The 19,309-nt window shown below is 43.9% G+C and overlaps 1 protein-coding gene and 1 long non-coding RNA gene across 8 annotated transcripts in view; one reads left to right on the forward strand and one right to left on the reverse strand.

Annotated features, from left to right (window-relative positions):
• Positions 1-898: 898 nt before the first annotated feature.
• On the reverse strand, positions 899-17,026 carry LOC107649044 (uncharacterized). 2 transcript variants are annotated; one of them, XR_008911516.1, is made up of 3 exons: positions 17,008-17,026; positions 4,685-4,793; positions 899-1,313 (listed from the first exon to the last, which is right to left on the reverse strand). It is a non-coding gene; the product is annotated as an uncharacterized LOC107649044 (long non-coding RNA). The 2 variants fall into 2 exon arrangements; XR_008911515.1 differs by lacking the exon at positions 17,008-17,026 and adding an exon at positions 16,272-16,290.
• UBXN11 (UBX domain protein 11) overlaps positions 17,005-19,309 on the forward strand; it is a 41,017-nt gene continuing 38,712 nt past the window's right edge. For 5 of the 6 annotated variants that reach the window (XM_007491358.3, XM_007491360.3, XM_016422104.2 and 2 more), the window contains exon 1: positions 17,005-17,134. The gene's annotated coding sequence lies outside the window, so the exon portion shown is untranslated. Of the gene's footprint in view, positions 17,135-17,473; positions 17,608-19,309 lie in introns of those variants that run through there. The other variant, XM_007491359.3, reaches the window with a different exon arrangement.

The raw sequence follows: 19,309 nt of genomic DNA on the forward strand, positions 1-19,309 counted from the left end.
CTCCACCGGATACCGGTTCTCCCCTCCCCCAGGTACCAGAGAAGAAACTTCTGAGTGTGGTGAGGCCCTGTGGGAACTAGTACCAGTAAGGGCCTCTTCCCTGGGGACCCTAAATCCTTACCCTTGAGTGACAAAACCAGGAAACCATTGGGGGCCAAGGGGTGTGTAGAATCTATTTGGGATGGGGGGGACTAGAGTCTAACCTATCTGGGGCAAAAGGGGAGCAGAGGTCAGAGAGGGCTGTGAGCAGAGCCTAACCTGCTTGTCTATGCATGGGAAGTTGGGGGGACCAGAGAAGGAAGAGAGAAGAACCAGGCAAGGGGGTAATCGAAGCAGGAATGGAGGCAGGGCAGACCCCAGCCCTTATCCCCAAAAGGCTTAGGCCTTAAAGAAGTGTATCTTCTCCCTCTCTCTTATTTCCCTTCTCCCACATTTCTCAGAGTGATTAACTGGGACGAGATGAGGGAACAGAGGCCGTGGCTGTTAAGATATCTGCCTGTGGGTGCAGCTATTTGGCAGGATTCCAGGCAGACAGGATTAAAGTTGAGGCAGAACTCTGGATTGGACTATGATCCTAGGGTCAGAAGACCAGGAACTCCAGCTACCCGGTGACCTTGGGCAAGTCCCTCCATCTCTCTAGGCCTCAAGAAAATAAGATCATCTCTCAAATCCTTCCAGCTCTACTCTTTTGTGAGCCTCTGGAGCTGCCTCCTGCTTCTCACGCCTCAATCCATGCTCTTTCTGGGAAGGGGACCTGGCTAGGCTAGATAGGAATCCCAGAGCTCTCCTAGGGAAGATTGTACCTCTGGAAATGCTATCAGAAGGTGTGTGCTTGGGGTGAGGAAGAGCGGGCCTAACGGGGTTCCTGAAATGGGGGGAGTGACAGAGAGAACACACATTCAGGGCTCCAATATCTTTATTGGGTCAAGCAGATCAGTACTTTGCTCCTCCATCACGAGAGCCCTCAAGCATCCTGGAATCTGCTCATGACTCGAGCTGGCTGGGGTTCTCCTGGACATCAGAGCTCCTGAGGAGGGGGCCGTGGTGAGAGGGGAGAGGGGGATGGCCCAGAGGAGAGGACGCTTTGGTGGGCCACACAGGATGGGCTCCTCAGGGAGGAGGCAAGTGCTGAAGAGTGTGGGAGCAGGGGCCCAGGCCAGTGGTCTCTGAAGTCGTGGCTCCAGGCCTCAGTGCAGCCCCAGGAGGTAGGAGAAGATGCCAGAGAAGAGAAGGGCCGCCCAGGTGCAGGCTCCATTGAACATCTGAGATGAACTGCTTGCAGGCTGTGTGGTTGGTGGAGTTTGGGAAGCACTCTGTGGAGGATAGATAAGGCTATGAAGTGGAGAGACCCAGCTCTAGGGGAAATGCCCCTGAAGACAAAGGCCCATGGGATGTCCTCTCTTCTAGAAGATTCCAGGGACCCAACTGGTTGATCAACACCAACCTCCCTGCTACAATTATTATCCTAGGGAAAGTACTCAGAGGTTCTTCCTAGGTTGATGCTGGGAGGTTCCACCCATTCTTCTGTCTTCCTACCTCCCTTCCGCAAGGGAAACCTATTGGGGAGCTTAAAGAAGATGGTGGGGAGACTTCATCCTCAAATCTTCCATTACTGTTTAAATATTGGAAAAAGGCATCAGGACAAACATATGAGGAACATGTTTTCCTTTGGGGTTTTTAGGAAGCAAATACATTTGAGGTGAAAAAGTCTCAAAAAGTAGAAAAATTTTGGAGCCAGAGGCCCTGAGTTTGAATCCTGCCTCTGCCTGTTTGACCTTGGGCAAGTCATTTCTCTAGGTCTTAGTTTCCTATCTATAAAATGAGGTTGCTTAGGGCAACTGGGTAGCTCAGTAGATTGAGTCAGGCCTAGAGATGGGAGGTCCTAGGTTCAAATCTGGCCTCAAAAACTTCCTAGCTGTGTGATCCTGGGCAAATCACTTAATCTGCATTGCCTACCTCTTACCCTGCCTTAGAACCAATACACAGTATTGATTCTAAGGTGGAAGGTAAAAGTGTGTTGTTTTTTTTTAAGAGGATGCTGAAGTAAATGATCTCTGAGGATCCTGAAAAGGCAGAGAAGCTTTGAGTCTGGGGTAATTACAATGGTACAATTTGGCAGGACTGGGGAGCATGTAAAGGAAAGTATATGAAAGTAGTCTGAAAGAATAAAACTGGGGCCATATTGCATGCTAAATGGAGGCATGTGTATTTTTCTCCTAGAAGGAACCACTGAAAGCTTTTGATTGACAAATAGACAAAACAGAATGTAAGAGCTAGAAGGAATCTTAGAACATGGAATGTTTGAGCTGGAAGGAATCTTACAGCAAATCTGGCCCCAAACCTTAATTTACAGGAGGGGAAATGGAGGTCCAGAGAGGGCAACTGACTCATAGAGTCACATAAACTAAAGCCAGGACTCCTGAATTTCTCATCCAGGGTGTGCTCTTGAGGACAAGAGAGAAGGATTTCCCCTTCGACTATAAGATGAAGGGGGAACTACTTCCCCTCCCATCCTCCTATTCTTTCTCTCTCACCCCACCTCCCCTACAACAGAAGGTAAAGGCCACAAGGCCAGACTGGGTACCTAGAGGCCTGGATTCCAGTCTTGACTCTGCCACTAGTTTGCTGTGTGACTTCAGGCTAGTCATTTCCCCTTTCTGAGCTTCTTCTTCCTCATCTCTAAAATGGAGGAACTGGACTGCAAGTTCCGCTATTCATTGCTTTCTCTCCACAGAAAGAAAACCCAGTTGGTGCTGGGTGTAGTGCAGAACTGGGGTCCTCTCACTGCCCACAGTATAGTTTGCCACAGGGGCATTGGTCAGCCTGCAAATCCAATGCAAATAAAGCCTTTGGGCCAGTGGCTTCTGGAGGGGCAATAGTGAGGAGGACGTAGGCTGAAGTAACAAGAGTATCTGCCCATTCCCCACCCCACTCCCTCAAACCCCAGCTGTGCTCCCCTTTCCCCCTCCCCAGAATCAGTGAAGGGTGCCATCATGGGGGAACTCAAACTATTATTTCTCTAGGTTGGACCCACCCAACTGAACCTTAGAGGATGGGAGAGAGGGAGATGGGATATGCAAAGAAAGGTGATAGCCACCTCTCAGTTTCAGAAATGAGGTACAAAAAGACTCAATTCTAGAACACACTTTAATCAGGTAGGGGAAGTAGGGGCAAAGGGAATCTCCCTCTGATTCAGTCTAACCCAGGAGTCTTTTTTTGTTTGTTTTTGGCGGGAACAGGGGAGAAGATTGACTCTCCCTATCTTGACCTATAGTTGCCCTATCCACTTGCCCCTTGGACAGCCTGGTGGGGACCGTTCCCAGGTAGGGGTGGAGGGTCACCATATACAGCTCAGAAGTGCCAAACTCCAGAGATCTACCAGTCTTAGCCTTCCCCTGGACCATTCCACTGACCTAATCTAGGGGTTCTTAACCTGGGATGCACCATTCCTCACTAAACTCCCAGAGGGCCATGGGTAGATTTCAAGGGTCTTTATTTTCACTCATCTCTAGCTGCAATTGAACAATTTCCTTCTCCTTCTGAGAAGGGGCTCATAGGCTTGACCACACTGATATCAAAAAGGCTAAAAACTCCTGATTCAACTAAAGGACGTTAGAGTTGGAAGGAATGTTAGCCTATAAAATGTAAGAGCTGGAAGAGGTTCTTGGACTGATCAAGTTATAATGGATCTTGGGGTCCAGTTCCATTCTTACATTTTATAACAAAAGCCTAGAAAGGGAAAATGGCTTGCCCAATGTCTGAGCTGGGACTGGAACTACCATCCCAAGCCAGGTCTTTAAGGAATAGATGGAGGCAGGGGGCATCTGGGTGATTCAGTGGATAGAGAGCCAGGCCTAGAGATGGGAGGTCCTGGGTTCAAATCTGATCTCAGATACTTCCCAGCTGTGTGACCCTGGGCAGGTCACTTAACCCCCATAGCCTAGTCCATACCGGCCTTCTGCCTTGGAACCAATACACAGTATTTATTCCAAGACAGAAGGTAAGGGTTTAAAAAAAATAGATGGGAGCACAGGTGAGATGATAGGAAGGAGAACTACCCCCAATCTTTCAGGAGTGCCAGTCTAGCAGAGGGGAAGGATTGGGGACCAGACCAATGATTTAATTGGCACTGGGAGTTCTCTACTGATGCAGGTTGGCACCTTCTCTATAACTTAGAGTCATAGTCTTGCCTGGGGGGTACTGAGAAATTAATTTATTTTTCTAGGGTCATAATGCCTATATCGCTTAAAAGTCGACCTGGCTCTGAGACCAGATCTCTGTCCACTATGACATGCTCTCAGAGAGGAAACCCAAGGACAACTGCCAGGAGAATCTGAGTCTATTGGGTTTCTTTTCTTTCCATATTGGGATTTTTCTTTATAGCTGTCTCTGTGGTAGACTTTCAAAATTTGTCTTTCCGGTCTCATAGGATGCTTATCTCAGCCCTTGGCATTATGATCAGATGCCTCCCTTAGATACCCAGCAAGGAAGGAGAATAAGTCTAGGTGCCTGAGGCTCCCAAATGTCTAGTTTCATCCTGTAATGAGGCAAGGAGGTGTTAATTGGGAGATGGGGGTAGATGGAAGGGTTAGGGGGCTAGCCCCCTTTCTCAGGAAAGACTCCAATACAGCTAGAAATAAGTTTGTTGAGCATCTTGGATCTAACAGAACAGGGCTGTCCTTACCTGCATCTCAATCAGGGTCACAAGACAGAAAAGGAGTAGGAGGAAGAAAGCCTTCATCTTAGAGCTTTTGTGCTGGTCTGTCCCTCCTGGAGAGTAGATCTGTGAGAAGCTTTTGCCCAAGAAGAGAGATGGTGGTAGTTATAGTTTAGGGAGGAGCATGAGAATGTGGGAGGGACATTTCCTTAGTATAGCCCCAGACTCCTAGAGTTATAAAAAGATCTCATAATCATGAATATATCCCTTTTAAGTTATAAAAGATTTTTACATGGGTAATTTTGTTTGATTCTCACAGGAGGATCCTGGGAGGTAGGGGCTATTACCATCCCCATTTTTCAAATGAGAAAACAGGAGCCTTCTATATTCTAATATTTCTTCTAGCTCTCAGATTGAGTGATTTGTCCAGGTTTACACAGCTGGTAAGTATCTGAGGCAATTCCGATGTTCTTTTTTTTTTTAAACCCTTACCTTCCGTCTTGGAATAAATAACTGTGTATTGGTTCCAAGGCAGAAGAGTGGTAAGGGCTAGGCAATGGGGGTCAAGTGACTTGCCCAGGGTCACACAGCTAGGAAGTGACTGAGGCCATATTTGAACCTAGGACCTCCCATCTCTAGGCCTGGCTCTCAATCCACTGAGCTACCCAGCTGCCCCCTCAGATGTTCTTAACTCTAATACTTTATCCAAAATGGCAGGAGACTTTGGAAGGTAGAATATATTCTAGGTTGGGAGGGACCTAAAACTGTCCTTAGAATTTTGGAACATACACTGGCAGAAATGGAAGGAACTTTAATGCATGGAATGCAAAACTTTAAAAGAGAGAATATCAGAGCTAGGAGGAACCTCAGAAAATAGAAAGTCAGAGCTGGGAGAGAGAACTTAGAACAGAGAATGTCAGAGCTGGGAGGGACCTTAGAACAGAGAATGTCAGAGCTGGGAGAGACCTTAGAACAGAGAATGTCAGAGCTGGGAGGGACCTTAGAACAGAGAATGTCAGAGCTGGGAGAGACCTTAGAACAGAGAATGTCAGAGCTGGGAGAGACCTTAGAACAGAGAATGTCAGAACTGGGAGAGTCCTCAGAACAGAGAATGTCAGAGCTGGGAGGAACCTTAGAACAGAGAATGTCAGAGCTGGGAGAGACCTTAGAACAGAGAATGTCAGAGCTGGGAGAGACCTTAGAACAGAGAATGTCAGAGCTGGGAGAGACCTTAGAACAGAGAATGTCAGAGCTGGGAGAGACCTTAGAACAGAGAATGTCAGAGCTGGGAGAGACCTTAGAACAGAGAATGTCAGAGCTGGGAGAGACCTTAGAACAGGGAATGTGAGAGCTGGGAGAGATCTTAGAGGTCATTTGCTAGAACCCTTTCATTTTTTCAGATAAGAAGGAACATGAGGTCCAGGGAAGAGAAATGCCTTAGCCAAAATCATATAACTACTCAGTGAGAGTCCCATAATCCTAGAAGATCAGAGCTGGAAGGACCTCTTAAAACAATTTATCTGAGCATCTCAATGTATACAGGGAAAAAGTGAAGTCTAGAAAATGAAAACCCATTGCCCAAGTTCCCACAGCAAGGTAACAGCAGGGCTAGTATGATAACCTGAGTGTTTGGTTCCTGGCCCAATTATCAATAGACAGAGACAAAGGTTTTGGTATAGAAGGGAGAACCCTGGCCTGAGGCATACCTTAATAGATGCTTGTTGACTTGACTAACAGGCAACCTGAGTTTCAATTAAAATTTCTGCTACTAAATCCTTGCCTACTATCCTTGGGCAAATTCCTTTCTGTCGTTGGCTTCAGTTCCTTCCTCTGCAAATCGATCTCTCAGCTCTCATTCAATCCAGACATTTTATATTCTGTCCAGATCAGGCATTCTATATTCTGGTCTCTTCCAGCTCTGACACTCTGTATTCTAAACTCCCACCTAGCTCTGACATCCTCTATTCTAAGATCCCTCCTAGTTTTCACGTATCAGGTCTTTTTCACTCTGACCTATGTTCTTTTTTTCCTAGATTTTTAAATTTTTTATTGATGAATAATTTTAGAATATTTTCCCATGGTTCCATGATTCATTTTCTTTCCCTCCCCTTCTCCTTTCCCTCTCCTGGAGCTGAGGAGCAATTCCACTAATAGCAAAGTTCTTCAGAGAGACCTTGAGAGTGTCTTCGTCTGACCCATGTTCTAAGGCTTCTCCTCGCTCTCTTATTCTGTTCTCTCAGGGCCTTTTCAACTTTGGGACCCCTTTCAGGTCTAATATTCTATTTCTAAGCTCTGTCCCAGCGCTGACCTTCTTTGTTCTGAGATCCCTCCTACTTTGGACGTTCTGTTTTAAAACTCTTACTGGCGTTGACATTCTATGTCCTGAGTGTCTTTTCAGCTCTAATGTTCCATGTAGCAGGCTTCCTCCTGACTCCAACATTCTTTGTTCTAACGTCTCTACTAGCGTTCTGTGCCTATTAAAAGATCGATACTTTGGGGTTCAGTGAAGGAAATGGACCAGGAGAAAGGAAACTCAGTGGAGGTGGCCATGGTGGTGCCGGGGCTCAGAGAGAAATGGGTGGTGGCAGAGATGGAAAAGATTTAAACTCTTCACTTCTGCCTCTCGGAGGGCCAAACTCCATCCTATCCAGCATCTGTGCATTCACATCCTAAAATGAGAGGTCCCTTGGCCTAGGGGATCACTCCTTAGCCCATCAGGCCACGAGGTTTATTTTTTACTTTCAATATCATCTTTTTGAAATGCTTTGCATAGCAAATCTAAAAACAAGAGTAAAATCTCCCCACCTCCACTCCTTTGGGTTGGGTTGACCTGGAAAAGATCTGGGTGGACTTTTGAGGTTGCTTTGTGACTGGGCTCTGGAGGAGGAAGAAGAACTGAGACTTTGAGGCACTGGGGGAAGAAAGCAACAGGAAGTGGGGGCGGAAGATCCTGGGTCTGAGTGTGCCGGCAAGCCGCAACCTGGGGAAGGAACATCTTGGGCAGAATTAGCCCAGTCTCTTCAAAACCTTTTCCCTCCTCCCCTAGGCAACCAAGCTGCCAACCCTCATCTCCCAACACTGGGCCAGACACTTCCTTGCTGGTGTAAGAAGGGAGCCATGAGTGGGTACTAGCTGGCTGCTCCTGAAGGTCCTCTTTTTTTTCGTTCCAGACCTAGAGCTGAGAAGCCAGCATTTATTAAAAACATGATTTTGTGGGGGAAGCTGGATGGCTTAGTGGATTGAGAGCCAGGCCGGGAGGTCCTGGGTTCAAATTTGACCTCAGACACTTCCTTTGATTCTAAGACAGAAAGTCAGGGGTTTGGCTTTGGTTTTGTTTTTTTAAATGTGACTTTGTGTATTTAACTTTACGTAAAACTGGGATAATTATACTTGACCTTTATTTCATTGAGTTGCAGTGAGGAAAGTGCTTTTTAAATCTTAAATCCCTATGATAATATGAACTAATAATGAGGAAGATAGCTAGCATTCATATGGTACTTTCAATCAATAGTCAATAAATGCTTCATTAATTCATTCATTTCATGTGTCTTCCTTGTAACAAAATAAAAAGGACAATAAACTAAGCTTCTACCTTATGCCAGTCACTGTGATAAGTTGTAGGGATTCAAAAAGAGGCAAAAGACAAGTCTCTGCCTTCAAGGAACTGACAATTTAAGGTTTGTAAAGTACTTTACATTGGTTATTTCATTTGATCCTCACAACAACCTTGTGAGGGAGATGCTATTTTCTTCCTCATTTTAGAGATGAGGAAACTGAGGCAGATTGTGACTTGCCCAGAGTTACCCAGCTTAGAAGTGTCTAAGACAGTGTTCCCAAGAGGGTCTTTCCAACTTTCCAACTCCAAATCTAGTACTGAACAGTATTTTTTAAAAATTACGATTGTTATTATTTGCTAATGCATTTTCTTGACCTGGAATGAATTATTTCCCCTCCCTTCCCTTTACCAGTTTTATTAAAGTCCCTTTCTGACCAATGGGCTTCCTCCTCTATGAATCTTTCCTTCTTCCCCTCTTTGTTAGAGTGGCTTCCTAATTGGAATCTCTGCTTCTAATCTTTTCCCCCCTTCACGTAATCACCAAAATAATCTTCCTAAACACATTTCCTTTCTTTTGGTAGAAAAATAGAGGACTATGGGTAAAGAATGCTGCCCATGCTCTCAGACAGTCATTGTGTTGATTGGTTTTGTTGTCCTTTTTACTTTGTTACAAGGAAGACACTTGGAATATGAATGAATAAAAACATTTATTAAGTGCATCAACAAAAGTCATTTCCACTGATAAAATCATGAGTTTCTGATTTTAAACCCTGTGTCAGGGCCAAGGAATTTGGGGCCAGAACTTTATTCTCTGTGTTGGTTCAATGTTCTAACCCTAACCCAATTGGGAGTTGTGGCTGTAGGTAGCACCAGATGGAACAGTTCCAATTGCATCTATGTGAAGTTTTGCCTCTCAGGATATTGGCTGTGGTGGCTATTCCCTAGGCTCTTGGGTCAGGGTCCTGGACTATCTCCATGAATGTCTATGGGAAGATGGCGGTCTGTGATTTAGTTTGCCTCTTGCCCCTCCCTCAGGGTATCTGGTTGCTTCAGCTAGACTGACACGAATGCCTTGTGGATGGCAGTTGGTGAAAAAAAGCTGGTTTCTTCTCCACAAGAGCCTTTTCCCCAAAGGATGGCTGTGAGGGTTGAGCAGGTCAGCCATTATTGAGGTAGACAGGTCCCTTCTAAACAGTATATACATATTTTTATACATACATATATACACACAACTTTACATAAAAAGTAACAATAAAATAGTATTAAAGAAATAATAATTGTTATAAGGCATAGGTCTGACTGTGCCAATTCCTTGCTCAAGTATCTACAATGCCTCCCTATGATCTTTAGGATCAAACAAAAGATCCTTGGTTTGATATTTAAAGTCTCTTATCCACTTAAAGCTTGGCTCATTTCATATTACTCCCCTTCAAATTCGATACTCCAACCAAGCTGGCCTACTCTTCTCTGAATTCAGCATTGCTACCTACCATACATTTGCATACCTCAATGAAACTCACTCTCACTTACACCTCTTATAATCCTTCGGTCCTTTCTCTTTCTTTCTTTTCTTTCTTTTCACTTCCCTTTCTTTGCCTTTCTTTCCATTTTCCCTTCTCTTCCTTTTTCCCTTTCCCTTCCCTTCCATCTTAGGATCAATACTGTGTATGGTTCCCAAGGTAGGAGAATGGAAAGAGCTAAGCAATGAGGGTTAAGTGACTTGCCCAGGGTCACACAGCTGGGAAGTGTCTGAGACCAGATTTGAACCTAGGACCTCCCTTCTCTTGGCCTGGCTCTCAATCCAATGAGCCACCCAGCTGCCTCGCTTAGGTCCGTTCTTGAGAGCTAGATCTGTGTTATATTTAACTTTGTATTGCCAAGGCATTTTCACTGGGCCCTGGTAGAATTTAATTGTTTTGGGTCCTCTTTCCTCTGATGAGGGTCACAATAGCTTTAAGAGGCTGTGGCCTTAACAGTTCTGATATCCAACCTTACAAGGATTTGCCTCTCCATATTTATCTCAGATAGACCTCAGATGAAAGATCTGAGACCTTGCATGCCACAGGTAATTCATAAGTGTTTGTCCAAGTGCCCTTGTTAGATAGAATTGGATGTAAAGTTTCAAAAGAGTAATGAAGCATTCTTTCCACCTCCCAACAAAGAGGGGATGGATTGGAGTTGCATATGAAGAGATACATTTTCCAAAACAGCCAATACAGGAACTTCTTTTACTTGGCTCAAAGAATTTTTCCCAAAGGTTTTGGATTTGTTTGTTTGTTTGTTTTTGTCCACTCTGGGGAGGAAGGAAGGAAAGGGAGAGAGAAGCTGGAGATGAGGAAAAAGAAAGGAAGAAAGAAAGAAAGAAAGAAAGAAAGAAAGAAAGAAAGAAAGAAAGAAAGAAAGAAAGAAAGAAAGAAAGAAAGAAAGAAAGAAAGAAAGAAAAGAAAGAAAGAAAGAAAGAAAGGAAGGAAGGAAGGAAGGAAGGAAGGAAGGAAGGAAGGAAGGAAGGAAGGAAGGAAGGAAGGAAGGAAGGAAGGGAAGGAAGAAAGAAAGAAAGAAAGAAAGAAAGAAAGAAAGAAAGAAAGAAAGAAAGAAAGAAAGAAAGAAAGGAAAGAGAGAGAAAGAAGGAAGGAAGGAAGGAAGGAAGGAAGAAAGAAAGAAAGAAAGAAAGAAAGAAAGAAAGAAAGAAAGAAAGAAAGAAAGAAAGAAAGAAAGAAAAGAAAGAAAGAAAGAAAGAAAGAAAGAAAGAAAGAAAGAAAGGAAAGAGAGAGAAAGAAGGAAGGAAGGAAGGAAGGAAGGAAGAAAGAAAGAAAGAAAGAAAGAAAGAAAGAAAGAAAGAAAGAAAGAAGAAAGAAAGAAAGAAAGAAAGAAAGAAAGAAAGAAAGAAAGAAAGAAAGAAAGAAAGAAAGAAAGAAAGAAAGAAAGAAAGAAAGAAAGAAAGAAAGAAAGAAAGAAAGAAAGAAAGAAAGAAAGAAAGAAAGAAAGAAAGAAAGGAAAGAGAGAGAAAGAAGGAAGGAAGGAAGGAAGGAAAGGAAGGAAATTAAAGGGAATCATTGAAACTTTATATTTGTGAAATACATTAAAAAAAAGAAAGGTCAGAAATCATGGAAAAAGAGGTCAGTTTTGAATATAGCACATTGAATCTATTAAAAAGAAAAGCAAAAATAGACAAACACTTTTATTAAAAGCTGCTTGGAAATTTATTTTGCTTGACTTCTCATACTTGTTACAAGGTTTTTCCTGTGGGGATTTTCCCCCCTTTTTTCTTTTGGGAGAGGAAAGGGAGAAGTGAGAACAAAAAATAAATGCTTATTAATTTAAAAAGTAAAATTTTATTAAACAAAGTGAAACAAGAGGATTAGACTATATGATTGTTACCAGTTGGCAAACTACTTCCTTTCTCTTTTAGTTGAAATTGTTAAATATATAATAAAATTAAATAATGGCAGAAAAAAGCACATGCTATCCACAGTGAGGGGTTAGGGGATGTGGAAGAGGCATGAAGAAAGAGAGGATTAACAAGACAAGCCAAGCATGCAAACCAAAGTAAAGGACTTGATCTGTCAATCAAGGTGAAGATTCCAAATGGAATGTTCCCAGAAAAGGCAATTGGGAGCCTGGCCAGGGAAGATGAACTGAGATTTCTTCTCTGGGGTTACTGACCAAGGGAGAAACTTCTCTGGGGGTTATTGACCAAGGGTGGCTGGCTTCATCTGTACTAGGTTGAAAGAACCTTTAGGAGGACTCCTGGAATTAATCTGAGAAGAAATTTACTTTTGTTGGTGGCTTTGTGTAATTGGAAAAAGAAAGAAGACTTAACAGTTGTCCTCCATCTCTCTGACTGTCCCTGAGTCACAGTTGTGACAAGACTGACATTTCCTAAAACTTTCATAACCCTTTCCTTGTAGATTAGGGACAAACCTCATCCCTCTCACCTCAATCCCTATCCTGGTGTTACCAATAAACCCCTTTACTTGAGAAAAAGAAGAGTAAAGAATATTTCTCTGAAATCTCATAGTTCCTCTGAGTTACTTAGAAGGTGGCTAACTAAAACCAGGGGAGGAGAAAGGGGGGCAGAAGGGAGTGGGTGGAAACTGGGAGGTGAAGGGAGGAGGAAGGGTAGGAAATATCTTGATTTATTAGCCAATAGTGATCAGTAGTCAGCCCCAGAGTAATCTCTCTAGCAGTATCTCTCTTTATCTCTCTCTATCTCTCTCAAAATATTCCTATCTCCATAACAACTAAGCATCTTGAGGTTCCCCCTAGTATCTCTCTAGTCACAAGCCAGAGTATCCATTTACTGTAACTAGAAATATAGTTCCACAGATCATCTATTTATTACAGGGATTAGGAAAGGGAATAAGCATTTAATAATCACCTGCTGTGTGCCAGGTACTGTGCTAAGGGCTTTATGAATATTTCATTTAATTATAATAGATATTCAGAACTTCATGGTCAGTTCTCTGCCTCTGGAAAGGCTTGTTTTAATGGATGTTTGTTAAGTTGAGAATTCAAGGAGATGCTTGAGATGAATTATGAGTTTGTGCTGTGGGAAAAGCCCTGGGTTTGGAGTCAAAATGACCCTATTTTGAATCCCTATCTCCTCTACTTTCTTTCTTTAAAAACATTTTTTAAACCCTTACTTTTTGTGTTAGAATTGATACTTGATCGGTTACAAGGCAGAAATGTGGTAGGGACTGGGAAATTTGGATTAAGTGATTCACCCAGGGTCACACAGCTTAGAAAGTATCTGAGATCAGATTTGAATCTAGGACCAATAAATCTCTAGGCCTGGCTTTCTCTCCACTGAGTTACCTAGTTGTCTTCTCCCTTCCACTTTCTACTTGGGTGATGTTGGCCAACTTAACCCTTCTGAGACAAAGTACTGAAAAATGGAAGCTTAGCTCAAAGGCCTCTCACACCTGTGTGTGGACAGCTCTATAATCCTGTATGGTTGTGGCTCAGTGCCTTTATTGATGGATGGGGCCCAAGGATGGGCATGTGAAGAGCCACGTATCTCTGTGACAGCATGGTGGGAAGTGCCTGCTAATAAACAGCTATAAGTCAAATGCCATCGACTACGCATGTGTCCTTGATAGTAGATTTCCTGATAGCCACATCTATGGCTGAGTGGGAGGAGGATGGAGTGGGGGGCCTGAGTGTCTTTTTTTATAATTTTTATTTTCACTCAAAACCTCAAGTTTCACTTCTCTGTCTCATTTCTATCTCCATTTACAAGAGCAATGAGACTCAGCTGGGTTTAGGGGAAAGGGAAGTGGTTTCCAGTAGGGTCACAGCAACCTATAAGGATGGAATCTGTTAGAGGAAGGCCCAGGCCCCAGGCCCGTCTGGGGACCTTAAAAGAGAAGGATCCCTTTCCTGCCTTGTCATCAAAACCATTTCAGGAGGCCCCCACCACTGCCAAATCTAATTCAAGAAATAAGGGATAAAATACCAGTTTTAGAGGCCTCATTGGCGGTGGTGGGAGGAACAGGAAATTCAGAGGTAGGACACAGATCTTGCTCTCAAAGAACCAAAAATAAAAATTAATACAAAGGACTTTTTAATCAAATCGACCTGCTGAAGGAGCAAGTGGGAGCTATCTTCATGTTACTGGTGAGAAAACTAAGGTCCAGGGGAGTGATGACTAACCTCAGGTCTTGCCTGATAAGCAGCAAACATTTATCACATCTGCTGGCTGTTTCTGAGATTCTGACAGCAAACCAGCCTCTAACTAGATGCTCCTTAAATTGTCTTTGATCTTGGATATTGTTTTCAGGAACCCCCCCCACACACACACACACACACTCTGACATTCTCTGTTCTAAGGTCTCTCCCAGCTCTGACATTCTCTGTTCTAAGGTCTCTCCCAGGTCTGACATTCTCTGTTCTAAGGTCTCTCCCAGCTCTGACATTCTCTGTTCTAAGGTCTCTCCCAGCTCTGACAGTCCCTGTTCTAAGGTCTCCCCCAGCTCTGACATTCCCTGTTCTAAGGTCTCTCCCAGCTCTGACATTCTCTGTTCTAAGGTCTCTCCCAGCTCTGACATTCTGGGTTCTAAGGGTCCTTCCAACTCTCACATTGCACGTTCTAACATTTTCTGGTCTAACTCATCCCCTCTCAGAGACCCCAGATCTAATATTCTCATTCTAATATAGGAGCTTGGATTGGGGGGAGAGGAGACTTGGGGCCAAACCCCAAAGATGCCCAGCAATGTGCTCTGACTGCTCCCATCGGCCAAGACCACAGAGATTGCTGTGTGTACCCAATAGAGAGGCCTTGGGAGGTGCTTGTCAGTGAGGTTCTTCAGTAAACATGCAGGTCCAGCAAAGACACTGGACACTTGTGGCTCTTCCCTCTCACTCAGCTCCAACCCAGCATCCTTTCCCCAGCCAGAGGGCCTCACCGGGCCTGGCATAGATAACTTTGGACTTTTTCTCTCAGGCACTTTGCTCAGAACATTCTTCCTACCCTATGTCTCAGAATTCTTTCCTGCCTTGCAAAATGCTCTGGTCCATTGGAGCCTGCCCCAAGTCACACTTCCTCCAGGAAGTCTTCCCTGACCCCTGACTGGCATGTGAGCCTCCTCCCTTAGCCCCATACTGCAGTGTGGCAGAGGCACAAGTTTCCTCATCTCACCTGAGCCTCAGGATCAACTCCAAAACCCTCTGTTGGGTATTCACAGCCCCTCCCCTGCCCTTTCCCACACTCTTCCAGTCCTCTTCACTATTCATCTCTCTACTCTTCAGTCCAGTGACACTGGCCTCTTTCCTGTTCCCTTTGTCCACTCCAACTAGAATGCTCCTTCCTGATCTGTGCCTCCTGGATTGCCTGGCTTTCTTCAAGTCTCAGCTAAAATCACACCTTTTGGGAGCAGCTAGGGGGCTCAGTGGATTGAGAGCCAGGCCTGGAGTTGGGAGGTCCTGGGTTCAAATGTGGCCTCAGATACTTCCTGGCTGTGTGACCCTGGGCAAGTCACTTGACCCAAAAAACCCAGCCCTTACTGCTCTTCTACCTTAGTACTGACATAATTTTGATTCCAAGACAGAAAAATAAAACAAAATAAACGTTCACATTCTCCAGGAAACCTTTTGCAAATCTCTCTTAATTCTAGCACCTTCCCTCTTTTGATTATTTCCAAGTTATCCTGTATTTAGCTTGTTTGAACATGTTATTTCCATGTTGTCTCTTCCATTAGACTGTGAACTTCTCAAGAGCAGGGACTGCCTTTTCCCTCACTTTTTATCCCCAGAGTTTAGCACAGTGCCTGGCACACAGTAGGTGCTTAATAAATGCTTGCTCACTTTCTAACTCTTCTAGTACATAGTTGTGTATTAAAAACCTTTGTTTCTATCTTTGACCTCCTCAGGGATTATGCCCAGTGGTGAGATTTTTGCTTTTATTCAGTAGTGTCTGACTTTTCATGATTCCATTTGGAGTTTTCTTGGCAGAGATAATGGAGTAGTTTGCCATTTCCTTTCTCCAGTTCATTTGACATATGAGGAAACTGAGACAAGGTAGAAGAGATTTGCCTGTGGTCACACAGTAAATGTCTTAGGCTGACTTTGAACTCAGATCTACCTGATTGCAGGCTCAACGCTCTATGTCCACTGTGTCTCCTACCTTGCTGGGTTAGAAATCATTTAGTGACTTTTCTTGGATGGTTTCAAATTACTTTTTTAGGATTATATCTCAGTTTCACCAAAAGAATCATAATGTGGTTGCCTTCTCAGAGTCCTTCCACAGAAGTCCCTTATCACTTTTGGTAGTTTTGTGATGGTGATTTGGAATCTCTAAGTTGTTTTAATCTACATTTTTCTTATGTGTGATTTGGAGCATTATTTTAATATATATTATATTTTAATATAGTTGAAGTCTGCCTTTTTTCTTTGGAAAACCTTATTTGTAGCATGGCATGGCTCTTAGCCATGTGTTGTTCCAATATACTTTATTAATTAAAAAACAAACAAAATTTATCTTCCATCTTAGAATCAATATTGTGTCTTGATTGCAAGGAAGAAGAGCAGTAAGGGCTAGGCAGTGAAGATAAAGTGACTTACCTAAGGTCACACAGCTAGGAAGTGTCTGAGGTCACATTTGAACCCAGGACCAAGTCACTGAGTTAGCACAGCAGCACCTGTTTTGTTGTCCATGCCATCACCAATACGACTGAGGATCCAGTGACTCATTGGTCGGTAGTCAGTAGCGGAAGTTTCTGAGGTCAAATTTGAGCCCAGGACATCTGCCCTCTATACCTGTCTTTCAATACCTGTCTTTCAATCCTGAGCTACCTAAGCTCCATGAAGGCAAGAACTGTTTTCCCTTTCTCTTTTGCAGCCCCAGCCGTGGCTCGTAGTAAACCCTTGAAAAATGTTTGTTGATTAACTGATATCATCAATATTTGAAGGTTTTTTTCAACTCCAAGATTTCTGTTCTTATTCTAATAAGCCACATTTTCAAAATGGAAGAGTCCCCTGCCTTAATGCAGACCCTTTCTACATTGGGTGATTGGGACAGAACTTGACTGCAATTCACTGGTGAAAGGGTGAGGGAGGAGGGATGAGAAACATGATGATTGACAGACTGACTGTCCAATCGGGTCAGACTGACCATCCCCTCTCTTCTCTTTAGCAAGTCCCAGAAAGGCTCAAGAAAGAGCGCGGACCCAAAGTAACCAATCAGAGTCGAAGACAGAAGACTGTACCCACAACAGTAGAGTTTGGGATTTGCAGTTCCCAAAAAGGGCGCGGACCCTAAGGCCACCAACCAGATTTAAGGACAGAAAACTGTACCCACCCAAGTAGCCTCGTTACTAGGCGACTGCTCCAATGACCAATAAGAATCCTTGGACCCTCGGTTGTCGTGGTGACTTCGTAGACAACAAGATGGCGGCGCTGCCGGGCCGGCTCAGTGCCCCGGCGTGGTAAGTTCCCAGCCAAAGGCCTTTGCTGTTTGTAGCGACCCCTGACTCAGCCCGGTGTCCTCTCCGAGAATTTGTTTCTAGAGTTTACACGGAGCCTGAGTCACTGAAACGGAGTCTGGGGCGACCTCGAGAGCCTTCCCTCTCCCTTTAGTCCTGTTTGGAGAGACGCGTACTCTCCGTTACCACGACAACGGGTCGGGTGAGCTTTGAGGAGGAAGGTCTCTACAGAGCTGGGGGAGGTTGGAGAGGGGAGGGTCGCGGAGTGATGATGTCACACCCCGATAGGAAACGTAATGGGAAGGGGAGACAACCTCCAGTCTCCGGGGACTTTTCGGACTGATAGTGCAGTCACAGCTCCTACTCTTAGGGAGCTTCCAGTCTAGTAGTGAATAGAGTTCTTGCCAGACTAATAGAGAAGAAGTGCCTAGACTTTGGGATCCTCAATCTCCTGAGGAAGACACAGCCCTTGCTTGGTGAGCCCCTAATCTTGTAGGGGAAAGTCATTATGCTATGGGATCCTCCAGTTTTGTCGGAGGAAAGGGCAACCCCCAGTTTGAGGGGAAATCTGGCCCCTCAAATCCTATTCTCCATCCTTAGTCTGAGGGTAAAGACCCTTTCCTCAAGAAGCTTCTGGTCTAAGGGGGAGTGAAACAGTTCTTGCTCTTAGGAAGTTATCTGTCTGGTGAGGGTAGAAAGCACCATATCCTGGAAGCTAATGGTTCCCTGAGAAAAACAAGATCCTATGCAAAGTAACAAAAACCTTGAACACTCATGATTCTAGAAATATGAGGGAATATAATGATAAAGAGTACATATTATGTAGAAAATGGAGAGGGAACCTGGATTGAGGGAATAGAGATAGTTTGGCGAAGTTTTGGGGGGAAAGCTGACAGAGTAATTTTGAGAAAGTCCATTAATTCAATAAATATTGAGCACATTCTCTGGGTTAGGACTTGGGATACCAAGTGAAAGACTTGGTCCCTACCTTCTAGTATCATCTAGTCCGGCAGAGGAATAAGGCCAACACCTATAATATAGGAAGAAGGTGCTAAATGATACCACCAAGTAGTCTGGGGATTTAAAAGGAAGAGATCATTTCTGACTCAAGCAGGTGATTAGGGCAGCCTTCCTGGAAGAAATGACTTTCAAACTGGGTTGAGGCCAGAGGACACCCTGTTATTTGAATTATATGTTGCCTTAGGATTGCAGGCAACGAGAATGGTGATGATTGGGTATGTGAAGAGATAGGAATCTGGGGAAATTTTTGTTTAAGGGATTAAGAAATCAGTTTGATCTCTTCCTCAAAACATCCTGAAACAAAAACTTCCTGTTTGATCAGCCAGTTTTTTTTTTCTTATTTAAGACATTTAGTAAAATGGGGCTGACTTCATCCCTCATCAGTTCATTGCCCTTTTGATCAGCTCAATATTATGAAATTTTCTCTACTCTAATCCCAGATTTGTCTCTTTGCAACTTCAGCCCATTCTGCAAGACAAGTTCAATACCTCTTCTTTTGACAGCCCTTCAAAATATAGTACCTAATGATAGCTATCTTATGTGTGTCCTACCACCACCTACAGATTAAACAATGATGAGATTGTTTAAAGAAGGCTCAATTGGCCTTCATTTGGCATACATTTTTCACTGTTCTGGTGGCCCCTATCCTAGCCACTCTCTATCACTGTTTTTAGGGAAAAGGGGCTCACACAAGAATAGAAACAATATTTCAGGACAAGACTATTATCTGCTCTTTCCTAAAGCAGTCTACATTTCTAGTGGCTTCCTTGGCTACCATAGTATAACACTGATTCATTAGTCAATCAGTCAACGTTATGAAGTGCCTGCTTAGAGCCAGACACTGTGCTATTAGATCCTGGAGACAATAGGGACCCATTAACGTTTACTGAGTGGTGGGAGTAGGGTGACATTGTCAGACCTGTGCTTTAGGAAAATCACTTTAGAGGCTGAATGAAAAGATGGACTGCAGTGGGAAGAAACCTGAGGTAGGCTCAGCAGAGAAGCACCAGCAGCTATTACAATAATCAAAGCATGATTAAGAGCCTGCACTGGAGTGGTTGGTAGCAGTGATAGAGAAGGTGAATGGGGCATATTTGAGAGATGATATATAGGTGAAATCAGCAGACCTTGGCAACAACTGGGATGTGAAAGGTGAGA

The sequence above is a fragment of the Monodelphis domestica genome, chromosome 4 (genome assembly GCF_027887165.1).
Source record: "Monodelphis domestica isolate mMonDom1 chromosome 4, mMonDom1.pri, whole genome shotgun sequence".
Classification (NCBI taxonomy): Eukaryota; Metazoa; Chordata; class Mammalia; order Didelphimorphia; family Didelphidae; genus Monodelphis; species Monodelphis domestica.